The 14,400-nt window shown below is 34.1% G+C and overlaps 1 non-coding gene across 1 annotated transcript; it reads left to right on the top strand.

Moving 5' to 3' along the window:
- Positions 1 to 13,611: 13,611 nt before the first annotated feature.
- Positions 13,612 to 13,684, top strand: Trnav-uac. The gene has a single exon. It is a non-coding gene; the product is annotated as a tRNA-Val (tRNA).
- The last annotated feature ends 716 nt before the right edge of the window (positions 13,685 to 14,400 follow it).

The following is a 14,400-nucleotide window of genomic DNA, read 5'->3' as shown; positions in this document are numbered from 1 at the left end:
CTGTGTTCTGAACACAGATGCCCGTGTGGAAAGGAGTTCAGGTAGGCTTTTCCGCCACGGTTCTCTTAATGACATAATAAAAAGGGCTCTTGCCACCATCGACGTTCCTGCTCTTACTGAGCCTCGTGGAATTAGTCGTGATGATGGTAAGAGACCTGATGGATTAACATTGGTTCCCTGGGAACGAGGTCGGGCCCTTGTGTGGGACGCTACATGTGTTGACACGTTGGCTCCATCTCATATCCGAGAAACAATGTTAAGAGCCGGTGCCGCTGCGGAAAAAGCTGAAGCCAAAAAAATAACTAAATATTCGTGTATTATGTCTAATTACTTTTTTTTGTTCCATTTGCTGTCGAAACGCTTGGCCCTTGGAGTAGTGGTGCAAAAAGCTTCATCAAAAGTATAACAAGTGAATTTTAATGCTCACCATAAATTGTATCCCTCAATAGTCCATTTGGGTTCAATTTAAGAATTTTTTAACATGAGTTTCTAAAATCAACAATAAGTCTTTAAGATATTAAAAAATCTTGACAAATTCTATACGAAGTTATATCTTCCATGAAATCCGCTTTTGAGGCTAATTTTAAAGCATCCACTCTCAGTGCGCACTGAGAGTGGATGCTTTAAAATTATTTACTAGACCTAGGTTCCATAAATCATTCTTGAGCAAAAAACCTAGAGACACAATGAGAATAGCAAATTGACACCATAAGGAAATGTACTACATGCTAACATATAGTGTATAATACTATACTGTACTATACTATCCTCTCGTTTTACACAAAGTGCTGGCGAAGCAGTCTGCAAGTCTAATAAATCTAAAATCTTCACTGCATGATACGTAAATATTTTTACAATTCTTACATTGTTCACAAAATATAAACTATTGCATTTCTTTAAAATACCACCCCTCTTTTATGTAATAGTGGGAAGAAGCTTAAAATATTCCAGTTTTCGAAGTAACGCTGCGATGAATATGGATGAAATTCAAATGAATGTCTCAAAGTATAAAAAGAGTGCCATGAAAATGTCGTAAATATTCTTCTACGAAAGCAGACGAAACCGTAATGAATCGATTGCTCGGAGTCAAGATTTCTCGTCGGGTAAGACACACGAATTCGTGGAAAAGTGAACTGACGACCTAGTTGGATTAGGTGCGATTGCTGTGGAAATATTATGTAATTTAAGTGCGGTAGGTGTTAGATCCGAGACAGCTGTGGTTAGAACACGTGCATCTTAACCGATGATTGCGAGTTCAAACCCAAGCAAGCACCACTGATTTTTCATGTGCTTAATTTGTGTTAATAATTCATCTAGTGCTTGGCGGTGAAGGAAAACATCACGAGGAAACCTGCGTTTGTCTATAGAAATATTATTATATTTCATAGAAATTCTGTCACATGTGTATTCCACGAACCCGTATTGAAACAGCGTTGTGGAATATGTTCCGCACCTTCTCCTCAAAAGGGAGAGGAGGCATTAGCTCAGGGTGTTTGATTTTCTCGACCTCAGGATTATGGGTGGCCTCGTAATTAGCCATTAGACCGAGGCGGTCAACTAAGACAACACCTGCTTGAAATCAGGACTTAGGCAAGCAACTAGAGCTGCGGCATTTAATTTTAAGTTTGATTAAAATATATTCACATTCGTTTGTACAAAATACGTACAAAGAGCATTGGTGGAATATTATGAATGTTTTAGGTTCACAGGCTGGAAATCTGTCAACTGCTTACCGTTCTTTATTATCGATGCTGATAATTATAAAGTTATAATTAAAATCTTCAATCAACATGAAGTGTGACGCCTATTGTCGCCTATAATTATATTTATTTGAAACAAATATAAAATTTTAAATTATATTATATTTTCAATTGCATATACTTGACAATATGTAACAATTTACAATATCAACAAAAAGCCCATGAATAGACAAGGACTCGTAATATTTTTATTGCACAGATAGGTTGTTTTCAGCGGGTCCGGTCGCGTCGCTTGCCAAACGACAGCGCTTTGGCACCGAGCGAGGCTGGCACGAAGAAATTAAGATGTTCTTGTATTGCAGCACTAAAAGAAATGAAAATCTTTATTGCTTCCAATTGCACTCGGTAAATTAAAACCCGACGCACACGTATGTGTTTAGCTCAAGTGTCTTAATTTATAGGTTTAATGCACAGCTTTATAGAGCAACAAGCGCAACAGGCTTTAATTACAAATGAAGACTTTAAAATATTGTATTTTGACCTAAGTTCCTTTTTTATTATAGATAGGCGGACAGACTAATGGTTCACCACTGCCCATAGGTATTGGAACTATTAAACAATTTAATCATTCCTTTCATCTCCAATGTGCTTCCGTTGGAAATTCAGTATGTGGTAGAATTTATAACGACGAGTGAGAGGACGAAAAAATATTTGATTGCTAAAAGTACACAAATATTGATGTATAATAATTCAATTTAATATTTGAAGTAATTGATTAATTTGAATACGATATATATTTGAATATTATTAGATAATTACTTTAAAAAAATGGTTATAGTATAGTAAGTAGTGAGTTTTTTTCGCCGGTTCTTCTGTGGTCGGTGCTATTAATTTCCGTTCCGTTGGTAGATTTTTGACAATCAATAAGCAAGTGGGATCACTTCCACATAGAATAAAGATTTTTGACATAACTTGACTTTGACCATTAGAACATAACTCAACGACGACTTCACAAAAACGGATATATCGAGTCTGTTTAATGTAAAATAGAGTAATTAGTAATTTCTTAATTATTTCTAAAGCCAAGTTCCCAAAAATTTAAGTTTAAACATTGCGCTGATATTACACTACGGTTTTTGTATACTACAAGTATACAAAATGTTTAGTATGCATTTTTATGTCATATTTGTAGACGATTGTACACGTGGTCACTCGATGGTACGTGATCACCACTATATACGCGGATATACGTTACAACTATGTGTTGCGCCATTTATTTCCTTATATAATTAACTAATATACACCGCTCAAGTGACGGCCGTCAAGTTCTAAGCGGAGTAAGATTAAATTAAGCAACGCAACCCTCGGCTCCAGTTAACTTATGTAACTTTAATAGATTAAGTAAATGTGTTAGATTAAATAAATTATCCATCATTATCCTATAGTAGCATCATGCGTCCCATTAAAGTGCTATTTTCATCATAAAGAGGGATATCATATATATAGCGGCTATATATAAATATATAGAGCCACACACAGTAAACAGAAAGAGGTGACAGGGAGGCAAGACGGCATTAGAGATCATCAAGTCGCTGTCATTCGGCATACGAGTCAGTTTCATCCAAAGTTTTATAATTATAATTACGAAATATATCATCATATGATGAAAGCGTTAATGGTGCTGTGGGTTACGGGGCGCCTAGCGATGTAAAATTTGCAGGATCGATCCTGACCCCGATACCTTAAAGTAAGATTAAATATGAATGTGAGTGATTTCTTAAATGTATCATAAATATATATATTAGCGTTGATATAATTATTGAAAATAACCACGATTATAATTTTAATAATTATTCTGTCAGAATATATTTATATAGATACACAATGAAATAAAAATAGCGGAAACATATAGCTTCTACCATTAAGACCTATTAGTAAAATCTGCTTCGGGAATCTCTGCCGTGGAGATAAATGTCACTTTTAAGGAATATCCTCCCGGAGATTAGCGAAGGTGCGCCGGCAGCCGGAACCGGCATCATCAAGGATTTGCACTCATTAGCCTCATTAATAATTGCGGATTATTTGTGAGCGCGTGCTTTCATCACAATTGTAACATTTTCGTAACATTTTATAGTTTAGGTTGCCTGGAAGGTAGTCTAACTACCGCTTTGTGACAATATATTGCATGTTCTTCTTCTTCGTAGATATTTAGGTTCTTCTCGGTAGAATCTACTTTCCAAACCGGTGTTAGCTTCACTTAATATAAAAATAAGTTGTTAAATGACAATTCAAATGTGCTTGTTAAAGACTACTTCAATTAAATACATTTTGATTAATTTGGATTTTTGTAAAATGCCATGCCGATACTAAGACTATTAAACTTTTTGTAAGCATTCAATTTTGGTACATATATATGTATTATATTTGCTTTTTGAAGGCTTTTTATTACACAGGTTACCGCTAGCTAACATTTGGTTGAAACACATGTTGTGTCATTTAAGGCAAGCAATGTGAGCATTATAAAAAAGGAATATTAAAAAAGGCTTATTTGATTATTTGTACTGTATTTGTAATTGATTGGGTTACAGACTAAATAATTATACCATTCATTATATCAAATAGTGTCTATATAGAACACAATACATGCCATTGTTGGCAATGATATCTCAAGCCGAAAATGATGAATCCTAGCTGTATTCAATCCTCCGAGGGATAATTTGTGACGCGGCGCGCCGCTGCGAACTGTGTAAATATGGGATATGGTCTGATTCCGACTCCCGGGAGGAACATGCAAACGAGGTCGAGCGAGGGCCGAGGGAGCGGCGTATAATGTGACGCACGACAAAAACTTGGACGCGGCTTCTAAGGGGATGTTATGTTGGCGAAATTGCTGATACACAAAAAACTTTGCATGAGTTCTTTGTACATATATTTTTTAAGGTGTGGAAGCGCAATTATACTTAGAAGTGTGGTAGTTTCTTTGTGATTGAGCTACCGACCAGTTAAATAGACCCATTATTATTATTACAATAATAACTAACTCAACGATCACAGCATTATATGTTACATAGGTACTGGATTTTGCTCTGAGGTAATGCCGATATAAATACCGTATTTGTAAAAAATGCTATTCCCACAATTTATAACCTGGGCTCCAAAGCTTTACTAAGAAGTAAATAATAATATTAATTGCAACATCTTAATAAAATCTGGGTAATATAATGCATGTTCTTATATATATAAATGAATTTTCTAGAAGTTGATGTGCACGCAATTAGTATAACAAAAAAATATGAACTTTTTACTCCGGTTACGTACACAGGATTAATAATTATTTTGTGGGGTAATGTATATGCTTTTACTACAGGATCGTAGATACCGTTAAAAAAAATACCATTGGAAGGTTAAAGAACGTTTGTGTGCTAAATATTATTTTAACATCAACGAATTCCAAAAAAGCACGCCTTGGGAAGGAAACGATCGCCTCCAGGCCGCTTCAAAAGTAAATCATTTATCATTGCAATCATGAATATCGGATAAAAAATAATATATTATCCCGCTGAGTTTCTTTCGCCGGGTCTTCTTAGATCTGAGGCGTTTCAATTCGTAACGGAGGCAGAAGTTTGACAATCAATAAAACAGTGTAATACTTCTCTTTAAAATACAGATGTGTGATTTAGATTTATGAATTTCGTTTGCAAGATATTTTAAGTGAAAGTTACCAATCTCTCCTCATTCGCAAAATTAGTTTTAAATGAATCTAAGCATGGGATAATCATCTAGTATATAATATAGAATAATGAGAACGCAAAACGTTTCTAGACAAATAATAGACATACTCGTAAGGAGCAAGGTTTCCGTGAGGCATAATTGATTGTAACGTTCCTCCAGACGCTTACATTGCTGGCGTCTATCAATCCTCACATTATTTCCCTTCAACTCAACCGCCGGAACGCTTTTATATGCATAAAAGATAATACATTCACGAGTCATTTTTCAAGGCGATGGTGTCCGATAGAGCCCTCACTCGCTGCCGCCCGTCCTGCGGCCCGACATCAATCTTACCCAAGAGGCGGAGCCGCATTATAAATCCATGTCAAAAATTACTACTCGAGGAAACATATTTAAAGTTTTTTACTTTGTTAGCTTTATAGTCCTGCTAACAACCTTAACACACACCTACTAATTTTATAAGCTGTGCAAACATATACAAATTATTTCTTGAATGTTTTTCAGTAACTTTTGTTACTAAATGTAGATTTATTTGTTTGCATTATGCATTTTTATATTTTTGTTCGTCTCGGATGCGAAGCGCCGCCGTACTCGTCGTATTGCTCTATTATAGTTAGATAATATAAAATGCAATTCAATCAGCGTTAAGCTTTTATTTTATTTTCTATTGTGACATCTATTTAATTATAATTTTAAAATGCTACTACACGAATAATGATCACGTGGAATGATAAAAAGAATGCAGATCTTCCTCTTCCTCTAAATTGTTATTCCTATAACCTAAAATGAAACAACTCAGTCACTTATACGGGTAAGTTTAATATATTTGAGAAAAGTCTTTGCAAATACATCATATCTTTGCTTGCATGTTGCTTCGACATGTTTCTATGAATATATTCCGCATTCCCGATGACATATCACATCTGAAACATTATACAAATTCACTAGTGAATATAATTTACCATAAATTTAAACCATAGGTGTAGCTCAGCTAAAATTTCAAATATAGTATTTAAATAATAATAATTCAAAACAACATGTGTTATTATTGTACTGAGTGAGTCAGGTAAGAACATTTTCATTGCTGCAGGATTTAAGTCGTTTAAAAGGAGACTTCGGAGCGGAAGCGAGAAAAGGGACAATCCTGATCGGTGGAGACGACGAAGGCGTTTTCTCGGAACTCTCAAAACCCCGACGCCTGCGGCTTGATAGATAAAGAAAACCTGACCCTGGCATCTGGGATACGTGAGGCGGGTTTACTATTTCAGACGATCTTGAGCTGAACAATAGCCGGGATAGTTTGCAATAGCCGGGATAGTCTGCAATAGCCGGGTTAGTCTGCAAAAGCAGGGATAGTCTGCCGTACACACTATCAAGAAGTATGGAGGACGAGATTACCTTCGTCCTCTGAAGAGAGCTTCTCCACGCCACGAGCGAGGCAGTGCTCGAAAGAGGTCACGGATACGATATCACGACTAGATCCCTCAGCCTCTCCGATTCAAACACAACCCTCGCAGTGGTTTTAGTGGATAGGAATTCCACATACATAACCCTGTTTCGCACGAGGGACCCGGTAACTATCTAAAGAAGAAAGATTTTTAGTATCGTCTAATTAATTTTGAAAAGAACATCAATTTTATTTTTGAGTGTCTGCTTAGGGCTTAAATTTTCCGCTTGAATAAAAATTTCGTTACGAAACCAAAAACTCGAAGCCAATATAAATTACAACTAAGCCTCGCGCTGATTTATTGGGGGCTACTTTTCACTTATTTCGATACTTCTTAACTCCTGCCAAACCATTATTTTTGGTGGGCATGTTTTTATATCCCTAAATGAGATTATTTTGTCGCCGTACCAATCAATACGTTACGTATTTGTAATGACGTATTTAAGTTTGTGGTAACGTTCTTTACCTATGAACTAATTACCGTTTTTTGTAATTTGATTGATTTTAACAACGATCTAGGCAATGGGACAATAAAGTGAAATAACCAAGTTATTAACTGTTATAATAAAGTTGGAGGAGTGCACTAAAACATTTGTGGAGAACATTTATGTTTACTGGAGATTGCATGTTGATTTCCTCCAATATAACGAAATGTTCGAGCTGATGAGATTAATGGACACCTAATTTTATTTATTTTAAGTTTATATTTTTTTCGAACTGAACTTTATATGAAGACTTTTTCTGTATCATAGTGGTGTCCTATCTATCCATACACCACATATATTTAAAATAAAATGGAATAAAAACGTAAGAAAAACGTGAATGTTTAGTAGGCAGCTTAAGCCAGGGATTGAGTCTGTTTACGAGGAAGCATGTATTTCTTAATCCCAAGAGAAACCCTTTCTCAAATCCGCTGTCTCACAGTTTGCGGAGTATCGAGGACACTTCTAGATGTTATTATGTACGTAATTACGTCACTGGTAATAAAACAAAGAAAAACTTCATTAACGTGATGATTGATCAGTTAAATCAGATCATTCAAGCAATTTTAGTACAACATTACTTACATGCATTAGGTCAATTAAATTATTTGAAATATGCATTCGTCTATAATTGAGGAGAGCACTGAACGATTAATCTTGGGTAAGATAGATCTAATCAAAGTTGATTACACGTTGATCATACCACTTCCAATAGTAGCCTCTATAAAAGTGTCGAACAGATTTTGATACGGTTTACACAAATGGCTTCATGATAAATGAAGGTATAATTCATTAAGATAAAAATTTGCTGCATTATGCCGCGATTTTTGTTCAAGATGCCATAAAAATCATGTCAGCAGGGAGCTTTACCTCCTACAATTCAAACGTTTTATGTAGACCCTTACTCAACCCGTGCAATGTCACGACCGCTAGTGGAGCATAATAAAACTGACCTCTATAAAAAAGAAAGCAAAAATCCCTATGAACTTTCTTCGAGTGTATCTAAACTAAGGTTTTGCAATGTAAATTCTATCACAAGAAACCATCGAAACAAAACGAAATCGACAAGAAACGAAGTAGTGGATCTCTTCCTCCGTCACATCCCACAGATATAGGTAATATATTAGACACATATTACATATATCTGTGGCAGTTATATTTGCATCAAAATCTACCTGTAACCTCTTAAACTGTAAACACTTTTCAATGTATGTAAGCTTTTTCATAATAAAGTGGACAGTAAACATTTGCTCGAAAAACTTAATATAAACGTGCCACAAGACTACCTCGGAACCCATGTCCATTGTTCAAAATGAGCAAGAATAGAACCAATCTTGGGAAAAATTCACCATTAGCCCGAATGACACGCTCATATAACGCAATACCAACTATCGATATGGGTTTCGACACTTTTAACACTTACAAAAAGAAATGTTATGCCTTTTATGCAAATTGTTAGTCAAAGTAAATTTGTTTCTATAATTTGTTTCTGATCTTATTTTCATTTTGTTTAGTTTACATTTTGTTTAGTTTAAATTTGTTAAATAGTTTTCGATAAATTATTTTATTTCATTGTTTTGTAATTATTAGTTTTAGTTTGTTTTTTCTTTCTTTTATTTTTATTTCTTAAGTTTTGTTTTAGAGTTCAATACTTTATAAGTGCATGTTGTGTTCTCCTATAATTGGAGGTACATTTAATATTTTATCGTCTAAACTTGTATTTTTTGTATTACATACATATGTAATACAGGTACATACCTGTGTTGGAGTTCCATATTAAATAAATAAATAAATAAATAAATAAGTATGTATGACATAAATTTAAAATAAAATATGACGATTCGGTTAAACAATATATCTTATTCCTCATTTGAATAATATTTTTTGAGAATTTTTTTTTAAAAAGATCAAGTGTTACATTTTTTCTAATTGGAGGCTACTTTTCAAACTAAAAATTTAAGAAAAAACATGTGTTTATTGTAATTTTGACTAAAAATAAATGGGGTTAAATATATTGAGGTTGATTTTAGTTAAAATCTTGAAAATATTATACACTATATATTATACACTTTCATGCGTTGTCATTTGTTTTACAGCTCTACCTCAATGGGTTGTAGGGAGATAACCTTTCTTACTATATGAGCTATCAAGTACAAAAATATATTTAGGAATAGGGATGGGAAATCCCGATATCAGTGCGTTAAGGACAAACCTAAAACTTTCAGCTCTTTATTTTTTTATTTTATTTATAATTCTTTATTGCACACCACAAACAGAAACAAAAAAGAAAGTAACATAAAATTAATAAAATACAAAAAAAAGGATTAAAAAAAAAAAACAAAACAAAGGAAGTACATTAAAAGTGTTGTACAATGGGCGGACTTATGGCTTTTTAGCCATCTCTTCCAGACAACCCAATCAAAGGGAGAATCCAAAACCATCGGCGTAGGCGGTGCAGTCATAAACTTACATACAAATAGTTACACACTAATACTTATACTTCTTATATATATATAAATATATATACATATATATTATATATAAATAATATATATCTCTATCATACACTAATACATACTTAAGATAATAAAATGATATAAAAATACATAAAATTACATAATAAATGTTATATAAAATAATTAATTAAAGTCGTCTGAATTATTATTTAGGTAATAGTTTTTAACGGCTCTTTTAAAAACTGAAATAGATGGAGCCTTTTTAATGTTTACTGGAAGGGCATTCCATAACCTTATGGCCTGTACAGTAAACGATTTGTTTAGAAATTTAGTTTTGTGTACAGGCATTTTAAGTGTTAGGTACCGCTTAGATCTTAAAGACAAAGGATCACCAAGAAATTCAAATTTATCTTTTAAATATGTAGGAAAACTATAGTTAAATAGCGCACAGTACAGAAGAGAAAGAATATGTAAGTTCCGGCGAAGACGTATAGGAAGCAACTTGAGTTTTGAACGATATTCGGAGACATGGTCATATTTTCGTAGGCAAAATATGAATCGAATAGCAATATTTTGAAGTCGCTCAAGTTTATTCAGTTGGTCCTCGGTGAGATCAGGATAGCTTGCATCTGCGTAATCTAGAATTGATAAAAGGAGAGAGTTTGCTAGCATAATTTTGGTAGGAATTGGAAGTACAGATTGGAGTCGTCGCAATGAGCTCAACGCAGCGAATATTTTCCTACTGACCTCTTTTATTTGTACTGACCATGATAGCGTCTGGTCTAAATACACACCGAGATCTCTAACGTTAGAGTAGTAGGCTATTGTAGTACCTCTGTATTCCACAGATGGTAAATTTAATAAATCTACCCTAGAGATCATGCCTGGACTACCAATTATGATTGCCTGCGATTTACTTGGATTGATGTTAAGTCCGTATCGCTTGCTCCACTCAGAGATTGAAACAAGATCGTCATTAATAGCATCAATCGCTGCAGGAAGATCTTGAAGTGATGCATGTCGATAAATCTGGATATCGTCTGCATACATATGGTAGAGAGAAGAAATGCTTGAAGTGATAGAATTAATAAAAATTGAAAAGAGTAAAGGAGATAAGACGCCACCTTGAGGAACCCCTGCCTGAACATCACACCATGAGGAGAAAGACTCATTATGGCGAATACGATGTCGTCGGCCTTTGAGGTAACTTTGAAACCAATCTACCACTGATGGAGATATGTTAATAGAACTTAACAAACTCAAAAGGATGTCATGATCAACACAATTAAATGCGTTGCTAAAATCCAATAAAATTAAAATTGTGAGTTGTTTATTATCCATGGCTGCACGAATGTCATCAGTAACCTTCACCAGAGCAGAGACCGTACTATGACCCGCGCGGAAGCCCGATTGGAGAGAGTTGAGGATGGAGTGATTGTTAAGGAAAGTGTTTATTTGTTGAAAAACTATTTTTTCTAAAATTTTGGAAAGAAATGGAAGAATGGAAATCGGTCTGTAATCGGAGTTGTTAATAGGATTAGGTTTTTTGGGAAGTGGTATGATATGAGCACCTTTCCAAGCATCAGGGAATGTGCTACGGGTGATGGAGTAATTTAGGATGTGCACTAAAGTAGGAGCAATAATGTCAAGGATGGGAATAATCATTTTACGGCTTATGCAGTCAGTACCAACGGCATTCGAAGACGTGGATAATATGTTCTTCTTAACATCACATTCAGTGATAGAGGAAAATGTAAACGGTGGAAATATGTATAGAAGTTGGTTGCGAGGAAAGAATATTAAGCGTGCAATGCTTATCAACACTATCAAGTACAGAATGTGAAGAGAAATGCTTATTTAAAAGCTCAACGTCAATTTTAATGGGAGAGTTATGTGCTGATTTACCAACTCCTAGTGTTTCAAGAAATTACAATGGCTTAGATACGCTGTCACAGAAGATTTTTTTTTACTTTGCGGCAAACGTTTGCCATTTCTCCTTTATTAAGATTCTAAGGCAGTTTCTGTAATAAATCGGCACTAGATCTATTTAAACGATAAAAAACCACATGTAGTAAATGAGTGATTGGAAAATGATGAATAGTTATTAAAACTTAGTTAGGTAACTACGACGCAAATGTTGTAAGCGTTCGAGTGCCATTTAAGAGCAATTAATCGTCCTCTAATGAAAGTCACAGCGCTGATTACTCTATTCACATAAGTCTTAATCAACGCAGACGTCACCGCTTGCCAACGTTCCCGCCATAACTTTGACCAACGTCAATTCATCTATTTCCCATTGCTTTAAACCTTAATATATTTTAGAGTAATTCGTAAGTCAGAATATCAAAAGTATTTCATTATTATCATTAAATTTAACAGACCAATTGCTGGGCTAAGGGCTTGTTTTCCCTTTGAAGAGATATGTGGCTCGCTCATCACTCAAAACACACTTGGCAGATTTTTATCCAAACATTATACAGGTTTCCTCGCGATATTTTTCTTCACCTAAATTTTCCCTCATATTTTTCTTCGAGATGGATTATAAACATAAATTAAGGATTAAACATTAAATTTTAATTGTTCTTGCACGACTCTCTAAAATAAATAATCCTTAATCTTCGAAATTTGTATTTGTATCACGATTGCTTTTCAATCCGAAAACAAGAACAAGACTTAAAGAAAAGTTTTAAAAGATAAACGCCATGAATTGTTGTAATTTCATTTCAACTGAGAAAAACAAAGATAAATCCTTCATGAAATCGTCTATTTTAATCTAAGATAATTACAAAAATTATTAACTAAAATATTACTATTTAACATTTTATAACCCCTTATAATGAATATTAAACATTTTATGATTGACACCTCAAATAATTGCGATTATAAACATGGAATCCTGCACGATTCATTTACAAGATCTTTGTCCCCCAATATGTAAAGCGACGAGGAAGCGACTAAGCACGATTTAATCACATATTCGAAGTTGCAAAAGAGACAAACAGACTTAGGGGGCAAAGCTCTGGCCATAAATTTGTACCAGGAGATCAGCCAGCGGGGAGGTGACGTTTCGGTGCGTAATCTACATCAAAATATCTTGTCACGCAGCCTCCCCGTGCTCGTGATATATAGGTTACATTTGCTTACGTGTTACGTACATACATATATTATAATATGTTGAATGAATCAAGTTAACTTTGTAATTTAAAATATTAAAAGAACTAATAAATTAACATTTCGAGTATTCTATAATGAGATTAAGCAGATATCTCACATAAAAATAGACCCGCGATAAAAAAACTTTATAGATGATAAAAAAGCCTTTCATAATAATAATAATGCAGGATACTTAATAGTATAACTAAATTGTATTAAATTTACTTCTGTAACTTGATGGAAAAAAGTAACTACATAATTTCTTGCCGGTTCTTCCATAGAATTTACATTCGAAAGCGGTGCTTTACATTAAATTCAATATATGACTATTCTGAAGTGCTTCTATTAGCCGACGTGAATAAATAATATTTTGATTTGACTTAATTAATTAATCAGTTTGATCGCGTTAATTGTACTCGAGAATTATGAAGGTTTGTATTATGAGAAGGGGATTTGTTCACTCATCTCCTATAAGAGCTAATTATATAAGTCCACAAAGCAATTATGATATCTTATATAAAGTATTTATATTGTAATTATCTTATCTAATCTGATATATAATTGAACTACTAATGACCAAAACTACTTTCACTAACGCACGACGCCGAACTCGTATTAATAATTTATCGCTTAACACATCTGGTTCCGTGGTGTAGTGGTTATCACATCTGCTTTACACGCAGAAGGCCGCCAGTTCGATCCTGGCCGGAATCACACTTTTTTTGTTTCTATCTTAATTTAAATAATACATATCGTAAATGATAATAAAACCACACTAGAACATTTATTCAATTTAAATATAAATAATATCTACAGTAATTATTGTTATTACTCTATATTAATAATCGATAAATTCTAATATTATTAAATTTGAAGTAGCTGTTCGTAAGTTAACAGTAATTCTTACATCTGACAATTTGAGGGAGAGAGTAGACAGTTCACCTGTCTCTCATCAAACACATGTAGACTCTTGCGCAGATGGCCTGATTTCGAATTGGCCATCTTGCACGAAATAAATAATTATACGCTGTATACTTCGTTACCGACACGCTTAGTTTCTTTCGCCGGTTCTTCTCAGGTCAGTGTGTTTCTTTTTCCGAACCGGTGGTAGTGTTTAATTTGACCATTAAAAAGTAAGTTTTATGCTTTTACTTTGAATAAAGTTGTTTGAGTTTATATACATTTCGGTGTCCAAACTCCAGGTGAACACAATATCTCTATAAACATAATATTTATGAAACAGAGACACATACGTTATATAATCAGAGGTGAGTTTGAGTTCAAACAGCGACGGCTCGGGAGCGTCAGCCGTCGAACTACAAAACTAATGCCATTAAAACTTATTCGGAACTCAGACGTGACGTGACTTCCTGAATACACGTGTTCATTTCTAATATTCCAAGTTATAAAATATATTTAAAAAAAAAATA

This window comes from Vanessa cardui, chromosome 16, assembly GCF_905220365.1.
Source record: "Vanessa cardui chromosome 16, ilVanCard2.1, whole genome shotgun sequence".
Classification (NCBI taxonomy): Eukaryota; Metazoa; Arthropoda; class Insecta; order Lepidoptera; family Nymphalidae; genus Vanessa; species Vanessa cardui.
Note: the sequence above shows the minus strand (reverse complement) of the source record. Positions and strands in the feature narration are given on the sequence as shown.